The following is a 10,386-nucleotide window of genomic DNA, read 5'->3' as shown; positions in this document are numbered from 1 at the left end:
GTTGCCACAGCTGATCCACAAACGGAAGAACCTCTTGGCAGAGAGGATCAAGCAACAACACTTCTTCAGCTATAACTATAGCCTTTATAAACTCTAAGTTGACAACCATAGCTTTCTCCCTAGCTGCAGAAGGGAACAATACAAATTCACTCTCATCACAACCAATCATTATATACAAACGTATGAATCTATGCAGGTATCATAGGCAGCAAATGAAAATTAAATAACTAAATTCCACCTAGATCATTATAACAAAAAAAGATTAAGGGTTTTCTTGGTGAGTTGATGCTGGACTACATGAATAGGGAAAAAGAGAATCTATTAGGGGATAAAGAAACAAAAAGAGATGGGACTACAGGATTGTTTGGCAACCCCATTAAATGCTTAAATCTAAAAACTTTTAGTGACCTATTAAGTTTGTTAGTTAACACATTCAAACTCAAAATTTTACATCAAAGAGATTCGACTAGGATATATGTGATTTTGACTTGTATTTATATCGGATAAATTTAACCTTTCAAAAATTTAGTACTTGCGAATATTCAGTAATATTAATGAGGTTTCAAAAGACCCGGAAGTGTGAGCCTTCTTGTTCTATTGAGCTAACACCCTTCCATCCTTGCCTTATTTTCATTTTTAGTTTTAGAAAAATCCATATTCCTACTCATTCTCCCCAGAACTCCAACTATAATAAGTAATCTAAACTCAAACTCATGTATTACACCACTCATACTCAGTAAAAGCATCCATATACCCTGATTTTAATGGCTGGCTGTGCTTTATCAATTTTCGCATCAAAGCATTGCCACAATGCTTCCATGTGTGAAAGATGCTACACAAGTAAATTGACAGTGATTGTGAGATGAATCACTTATCCAATTTCCACAGCAAGAGGACATGCAAAACTCAAGAGGTATGAACTATAAAATAATCAGATAAAAATACCTCAATGCCCTTGCAACAGTAACCCAACTATCCTCACTAGTAGGCAAGAGACTAAGACAGACTCGATCAGCCACTCCCTGCAATTCCACAAACATATGAATCTCAAAGAAAAAAAAAATAATAATAAAAAAAAATTTCCCAAGTAGCTATAACTTCAATAATTACAACATTATGTATGCCTTCAAAAAGTTCAACAATGGATACATAGAACCAAACCTAGAAACCACCATTACAAACTGCCTCATCCAACATTGCAAATAATTGTCCGATCCATACCAAATAAAGCTCTAAAAAAAGTTTACAAGATAACATTAAAAAGAGTAATTTTCTTAAACGATGCATTTTAGTCTTTTCAGTTTGTTCTGTTTTGTGAAAAGGCCTTATACAAATCCACAAGCATAGTGATTAGGGAGTACACATATAAGTTTGAAGCCCTTACTCATCTGTTCAAAGTGTCAATTTCAAATTAAACCAAAAGTAAAAATCATAATTTCCCTATAAATTACTGAAAATTGATAGAGAGAGAGAAAGACCTAGAGAGAAAGAGAGAAAAGCCTGTGATTTGTGGCCGAGATCGACAGACCTGTGAAATTGAAAAACCCTAAACCCTAATTTTGAAATTGAAAAGCCTCAAATCATAACTCAAAACCGTAATATCTGAACATGTACCTGAAATTGGGCGGTGCGAGGAAGAGGTACGAGAGCTTCGGCCAGAGGGAGAGGTGAGATGGCTTCGTCTGCTTTGTTCGTGGGTCTTCATCGATCGGACGGCGCAATGGTCATCGCAAGCAAGGCTATCGCTCTGAATGACTACTCTTCCCTCCATCTTCTCTTCATACTCTCTTCTTCATCTTCGCTCTTTCTCTCTCGAACGCATCTCTCTCTGTCTCTCTCTCCAGCTAGTTTTTTCTCTAGTTTTTTTTTTTTTGGAAGGGAGTACAAATTTAGGCCAAATTTTAGGAGGGAATTTGAATGTAGGTAAAATTTTGGAGGGTTTGCTTCAAATATTGAGAAGAAATTTGAATTTGGAACAAAATTGGTCTTAATTTATATATATTTTTTAAGTTTTATTATTTATGTTTGTAATTTTACCTTTATTAAAATTTAATTAATATCCTAAATGCAAAAATAAATTTAGTTAATTTTATGATTTTAATCCATAAATAATAATTATATTTAAAAATAATTAGTATTATGTTCTTAATGATTTATTATTTAATTATTAATAGTTATTACAAATAGTAACAAATTTAATTAATATTAACATTAAAGTAATTTAACATTTTAAATTAATATTTTAATAAAATAATTATTTGAACTGTTATAGTTAGTTAATAATTTTTTTAGTCACTTACCAATAGTCCTGTTAACTAGATTTATTCACCTATAGGATTGATAAATTTATCAATAAGACTTAATGGGTAATAAGTCCCAAAAGTAAGACCTATTAGTAATTTATCTTAATTTTTTTTGTTTATTTAATAATTATAAAATAAAATTAAAACTTGGTAATATTAACATTAAAGAAATTTCATGTTAGTTACGTGCCTAACCAATTGCAAGAGCTACGGTGGTGATTTACAGCTACGGCAGTGGCGGTGACCATGGCCATTGCAAGTAGTTGTGTGAGAGAGGGAGTGAAAGAGGCATGAGAAATCGTTAAGTACTATATGCTTGTAAAACATCACGTTAATCAGATATTGATAGCTATGTAATCAAATCAATTTTGTATATAAAAAAATGAACAGGGAAAAAATAAACAATTGACATAAATTTGATCCGATGAGATAACTATCGATATCCGATCAATGTAATTTTTTACAAACATATAGTACTCGGCGACTTCTACACATTGAACGGCTCAAATTATCAAAACAGGACCCATGATAGGCCCTCACGAGCCCAACGCTTCCTCCAGTCTGATCACGGACTAGAGAGAAGCCAAGCCCAAAAAAAATATATTATTTTTTATTGTCATAAATAAATAATTGAATATCCATAACGATTGTCCGTCACCATACAAACTCTGTCTCATGACAATCTAACACCATGCATACTCTGTCTTATGATTGTCCATCACCACTATTGCGGCAATTAGATCTTAGATCTACTGACACTCATGTACATCCTTCGCAAGCCTTTATTTTTTTTTTCCCTACCTTTCTCTTTATATCTCTCTGTCTCTATTTTGTTGATAAAAAAATTAAAATTTGTAGAGGCAATTGTGAAAGGGTTCAAAGCATACTTTTCTCTCATTAAACTCGTGATTTTTGCAATTCCACATCTTTGTAGGTCTCTCTTCCGCCATACGAAAATGTCCCATACCCCTTTTAGTATTTGACCTTCCTAAAGTTATCACGAGGTATAAATTTACTCATCTCTACCGAAACTAGCATAAAGTCTCACTTTACATCCCCCTCTCTGAAACTGTCACGAACTATTACTTTACTGCCTAAATTATAAAATGATACAATTAAACCCTTCAATAAATATACTAATTTACTCATTATTCCATCTTTGGCATTTAATTTTATAAGTTCTACTCATTTACTAGAAATTTCACTTTGCTAATAGTTAAATTACACCTAAACATTAAGGCTAAATTTAACTATTTGAAGAGAATGAAATTTCACTAGTTGAAGATAATGAAATAATTATTATTACCAAGTTTTAATTAAACAATATTAAAATTTTTGTAATTACACATTATAGAATTAATTAGACAACAAATTAATTAAGAAAAATAAATTATCACTAGCTACTTAAAAATATAGTGACAGTCACTTGTTGTTTCGACAAAACCACTGGTAACATCTGTATCTAACTCATAAGTTTTCGATTAACTCGCTAGTTTGTCTTTGCCTTTAATTTTATAATTTTTACTTCTTTACTAGAAGTTTCATTTTTTTAATAATTTCACCTACATATTAAGGTTAAATTCCAGTATTTAAAGATAATGAAATTTCACTAGTTGAAATAATGGGATGTTTTATGATAACAATGAAAATGATGAAGGTGGTGGTAATAGCAATGGTGGTTTCATAATGGTGGTGGTGGTGGTGGGGTAGTGGTGGTGTCATGACCCGAACCCACCCTTATGGGTTAAGGACATAACTGATCAGTAATCAAGGGATTACCTACGGCCTCAAACCAAACAAGACATAACTCATCAGAGAAAAGGGGCCAAACGGAAGCAAACTAACAAATTGTCCATAGAGCTGTGCTTACATGGCACATCATAACAACCCATATACATACATGTTAATAACTCACATCAAAATATATAGTAACACAAAGTTCTGTACACATAGGATCATTTAAGTCTAAGTCAATCAAACCCAAAGTTTATGTACAAAGTACTCCAATGTTTTCGCCAATATAATCAAACCATATCAAAAGAACAAAAGAGGCGAAGACAAGTCTCGTGCGTGAGACGTTTGGGAAGACTCTTCAAAACCTTGACTGTTTCTCACATACTTCACTGAGGCTGGGTTTGGACCTCCCTTGGCTCACTTATAGACACATGAATGAGCGTGAGCGAAAGTCCAGTGAATAATATCAAATCAAGAAGATACACGAGCGGTATTTAAAACAACATACATCAGACGGGCTTGGGCCCAATTCATATTCCTATCTAGTATATATATATATATAGGTCAAGTGACTACGGTTCCGAACATATCAAACGGCCTCGGGCCTAATTCACTCATATTTGACGGCCTTCGGCCCAACCGTTCCTGTTCGACGGCCTTTGGTCCAATCATTCGTGTCAGACAGCCTTTGGCCCATTCATCCATGTCACATGGCCTTTGGCCCATTCATTCATGTCATACGGCCTTTGGCCCATTCATTCATATCATATGGCCTTTGGCCCAATTCATGTGGCATAGCCAACATTTGTTCACAAATCAAAGTAACAAACTTATAAGACTTATAAGGAAATAAACAATTGGACAAATAACATACTTCAAATATCTTTATTAAGATATTACTCACAGTGATCTGCAGGTGGATTCACCCTTGAGCTCGACCCTACACATTACATAACACATATGGGTCACAAACGATTCAATCCGTTCTTAATTCATGCATCCCTCTTAGGCTTCTTTCTTATTCTTTTAATTCATTCATATTGCTCAATGCATGCATAAGAGTGCATAGAAGTGAAAAAGAACGGAAAATTAAACATAGAACACCTTTACAAAATTTTTGAAACAGGGGTCCCCGTTCGAGCGTAGGTTCCGCTGCTCGAGCGGACCCTTTAGGTCTACAAAAGTACTGGTTACCTCATTTTTACGCTCGAGCGTAAATTTGGACGCTCGAGCTAGAGGTCACACTACATGGCTCCCCACTCGAGCGGACTTCCATGTCCGCAAAAAGTTCTGGGAGCTCGCATTTCACGCTCGAGCGGCGCCTTCCCCACTCGAGCGGACATGCCAAAATTTGGGTTTTCCTGTAACGCCCTCAAAATATTACATAAAACCCAACACTTTAGACATGCATTGATATAAAAGAAACCAACCATTTCTATTCATCAGAGTGATTTTTACAGCCGTATTACATGTTAACAACAAAAGCAAATGCCCTATGGGCTTACAGCTTTCCAAGTTAACACTTGGTTACAAAAAGAAGAGTGCTAACTTAATACATATTAAGCCCTTGGCTTGAATTTACATGTAATACATCAAAATAAACAAAAAGAGTCTTCAACTCTCATCATCATCCAAGTTATGTCCTTGGAGGTGGCATACTACTTGTACCTGAAAATAATGTCCCATAAAGGGTGAGCCAACGCCCAGTAGAGATATGCTAAACACAGTATGAGCAATGACTAAGACATTAGCAATTGATAAATGTTCAATTTCCATAAACCAATTCATAACCCATTTCCATTTCATGACCACTATGTTCATGTTTCATTTCAATTTCCATTTCTTATCAATTTCACAATTTACATCAACGGCTCAGAACCTGGCCAACCACTTATATGAGATAGTGACTCATATTAAACATTTCCCATTTCTACAACAGATAAACATACTAGTTGTATCAACATCTCAACAGAGAAGCATACAAGCTGTATCCACATTTCAACAGATATGCATATTAGCTATATCAACACTTCCAATGATAAGCATATGAGCTGTATCAACACTTCCAAAGATAAGCATATGACCTATATTGACACATTATTTGACAAGCATATGAGCTGTATCAGTGGAGTCCATCCCCTATCTCCTCCCAAACAACATCCGGTTTAGAGGTCCATCCCCTATCTTCCCCTAAATCGTGGAATTCATCCCCTATCTCCTCCCACACACACAACGTATATACACAAAGGTCATATACACAATCAATCAATACATAACGTTAATGTATTCTATCAACCGTCATACTCTATGACATATCCAATTGATTAGTTTTAGTTTGCCTAATCATCATGCATTGTCTACAACAATCAAAACTACCCTCCACCGGTAGCCCAAGCAATTATTTCTAAACAGATAATAAAAGCTCCAACAGATAAAATATCAATGTTTTCAAAAGTGAGCGATTAATAAATTTAACTCCACTATTCAACCATATAATGAGGCAATTTCATTATTTCCAACTCAATTCCATATAACCACCATTTTCTCAAATTAATCATACCAATTAATTTATACAACCAATTCGGATTTTTTACCCTATTTCCCAATATTGACCCAATGGTCTATATTTCAACAACCAACAACAATATCATTATTTTGAAACTCAAAATACACATTCTTGAAATCAAAATAACAAAACCCTCTTTCAACATTTTGAAACCCTAAGTCCCAAAATTACCCAACTTCAACACTTTAACGTTATGTATTGATTGATTGTGTATATGACCTTGAAAAGTGACCTTTGTGTTTGAGGTAATGTGATATGCCTCTTGAATTGAAAAGTGATTTTAAAACAACCAAAAATCTGGTAATGTGATATGCCTCTTGAAAAGTGATTTTAAAATGCCCAGCTGCCAACTGATATACGACATTCCCGCTCGAGCGGAGAACACAATGCTCGAGCGTCAAGAACAAAAAACTTGGTCTGCTCGAGCGCAATAAGGCCCGCTCGAGTTCCAAGACACAAGAATAAAGTACATCCGCTCGAGCGCGAAAACCAATCCGCTCGAGCGTAGATTTCCCCCTCCCAGAACTTACACCCAAAGGTACTACCCGCTCGAGCGCCACCACTTGAGCGTAAAGAGACTCACTCGAGCATAAAAATCACACCTGCAGAAGTTTTGCAGGGACACAAAAAACTGGGAGCGTGCACTCTCCGCTTGAGCGCAAGAAGACCCGCTCGAGCGGACCTCCTAAAAACTGGGCAACAAAGAATTGAAACCAAAGCCTAACCAACCTGTAACAACTCTGCCCAACACATCCTAAAACTCAATCAAGTGGAATTAAAGAATGACAACAAGGTATACCACCACCAACATTACGGAACCGAGTCCGGAATACAACAGAACAGTAAAAGGACAACCGGGATCGCTATAACCTCCTCCCCTTAAATAATTTCGTCCCCGAAATTAAACATAAGTTTTGCAAAAAGAAGATATTCTCAATTCTCAACAATATTACAACATAATAGTAAACAACCCGACCCATTACCAGTCAATCCCATCTCTTTTCAAGAGGCATATCACATTATTCATAACAACCTGCATTATCAACATGCATTCTTTTGAAATTACCAATTTCAACTCATTTTCCACAATTCCGTAATACATGCAACATTATCATCATGCTTGCATTTTCACAATATACTTAACATAAGCAATGTTAAAACAAACTTCCATTAACCAAAACATTCACAATGTTTTACAACTTAAGACACATATAATGTTCTTAAAGTTCAACCATATTACAAAAATTACCAATACATGGTTACACATCAACAAACAAGTCCGGATATTTGTCGTGGACTTGCAACTCACGTTCCCAAGTGGCTTCCTCCACTCCGTGATGTTTCCACAAAATCTTCACCAAAGGAATGGTCTTGCCACGCAGGACTTGATCCCGCCTATCCAAGACCCGAACCGGTCTCTCCTCATACGAGGCATCCTCATCTACCTCCAAGTCAGTCCAATCTAACACATGGGACGGATCCGGCTCATACTTCCGAAGCATACTCACATGAAACACGTCATGCACTCCGGACAACTGCAGCGGTAAAGCTAAACGATAAGCAACCTCGCCAACCCTCTCAAGGATCTCAAAGGGACCAATAAACCAAGGGGATAACTTCTCACTCTTCCCAAACCTCATCAAACCTCGCCTAGGTGATATTTTCAAGAAGACATGATCACCTACCTCAAAAGCCAAAGGCCTCCTCCTACGGTCGGCATAACTCTTTTGGCGACTCTGGGCTGTAACAAGCCTTCTACGGATAAGCTCAACTTTCTCCGTCGTCTCCCTAACCAACTCCGGACCCAACAAAGGTACATCACCCACCTCGGCCCAACACACTGGAGACCTACACGGTCGGCCATACAAGGCCTCAAACGGTGCCATACCGATGCTAGACTGAAAACTGTTGTTGTAGGAAAACTCCACCAAGGGCAAGTGCCTCTCCCACGTCCCACTAAAGTCAAGGACACAACCTCGAAGCATATCCTCAAGGATCTGAATAGTAGTTCGGATTGTCCGTCAGTCTGAGGACGATAAGCTGTACTAAAGGTCAACCTAGTGCCCAAGGCACTCTGCAAACTCTGCCACAACCTAGCAGTAAAATGAGTATCTCTATCAGAGACGATCGTCATTGGGACCCCGTGCAATCTCACTATGTCCCAAACATACAAGTCGGCGAGATGATCTACCGAATCTCTCACGCGCATAGGAATGAAGTGCGCCGACTTAGTCAACCGGTCCACAACCACCCAAATGGCATCACTACCCCGCTGAGTCCTCGGAAGACCCACAACGAAGTCCATAGTGACATGCTCCCACTTCCACTCGGCAATAGGCAAGGGTTGCAACAAACTCGCTAGCCTCTGATGCTCGGCCTTCACTTGCTGGCAAGTAAGGCACTTCAACACGAAAACAGCCACATCTCTCTTCATACCCCGCCACCAAAACTGGCGATCCAAATCCCGATACATTTTAGGGCCTCCCGGATGCACCGCAAGACGTGAATGATGGAACTCTCGGAGTACTTCCTCTCGGCAAGACTCCGGCACTAACAAACTCAGGTCGGGATACACCATCAAACCCTTCTCAACCTTCCCATTTGAGATCTTCTCTCGGAGGGATTCTACTTCAAGGTCAACTCTCTGTGCCTCTAACACTCGGGTCACAAGTGTAGGCTGCGCAACAACAGAAAACAAGGCCGCAGCCCCAGCTGATTCACTCAGAAGCAAGTCAAACTCGCCAAGTGCACCCAACATCTCCCATTCCCGGATGGCTATACAAGCTACATCACTAATGGATTTCCTACTAAGGGCATCGGCCACAACATTGGCTTTTCCCGGGTGATAGTGCAACTCAAAATCATAGTCCTCAATGAACTCCATCCACCTTCTCTGCCTTAGATTCAAGTCACTCTGTGTAAACAGATACTTCAAACTCTTGTGGTCCGAGAACACCTCGAACCTCTCACCATAAAGGTAGTGCCTCCAGATCTTCAAGGCAAAGATCACTGCTGCTAACTCTAGGTCGTGTGTAGGATAATTCTTCTCGTGTATTTTCAACTGACGTGAGCCATAAGCTACCACCTTCCCCTCTTGCATCAACACACAACCCAAACCCTCTCGTGAGGCATCACAATAAACCGCATAACCCAACCCTCTCTCCGGAATAATCAAAATCGGAGCAGTGGTCAATCTAACCTTCAACTCTTGGAACGACTTTTCGCAAATGTCACTCCACACAAACTTGATCCCTTTTCGCGTCAATCTAGTCAACGGCGAAGCTAGCCTGGAGAAATCTTTCACAAACCGACGGTAATACCCAGCTAATCCCAGAAAACTACGGATCTCAAACACACTCTTAGGCTGTGCCTAATCTTGCACTGCCTCTACCTTGGATGTATCAACAGACACCCCTTCCCCGGATACCACATGGCCTAAGAATTTGACCTCTCCTAGCCAGAACTCACACTTCCCAAACTTGGCATACAGCCTATGGGCTCTAAGCAACTCAAGCACCACTCTCAAGTGTTCCTTGTGCTCTTCCTCAGAAGGCGAATAGATAAGAATGTCGTTCACGAAAACGACTACAAAACGGTCTAAGAATTCTCAGAAGATCCGATTCATCAAATCCATAAAGACTGCCGGTGCATTGGTGAGCCCGAATGGCATCACCAGAAACTCATAATGGCCATACCGCGTACGGAATGCCGTCTTAGGAATATCCTCCTCCCTGACCCTCAACTGGTGGTAACCCGATCTCAAGTCTATCTTAGAGAAACAAC

At 38.5% G+C, this 10,386-nt stretch overlaps 1 non-coding gene across 1 annotated transcript; it reads right to left on the bottom strand.

Annotated features, from left to right (window-relative positions):
* Window positions 1–596: 596 nt before the first annotated feature.
* LOC114303887 (uncharacterized) lies at window positions 597–1,708 on the bottom strand. The gene is made up of 3 exons (XR_014357339.1): window positions 1,615–1,708; window positions 946–1,022; window positions 597–832 (listed from the first exon to the last, which is right to left on the bottom strand). It is a non-coding gene; the product is annotated as an uncharacterized LOC114303887 (transcript).
* Window positions 1,709–10,386: the final 8,678 nt, after the last annotated feature.

This window comes from Camellia sinensis, chromosome 15 (genome assembly GCF_055761805.1).
Source record: "Camellia sinensis isolate YWXY chromosome 15, ASM5576180v1, whole genome shotgun sequence".
NCBI lineage: Eukaryota > Viridiplantae > Streptophyta > Magnoliopsida > Ericales > Theaceae > Camellia > Camellia sinensis.
This window is presented reverse-complemented; position numbering and strand designations above follow the sequence as displayed.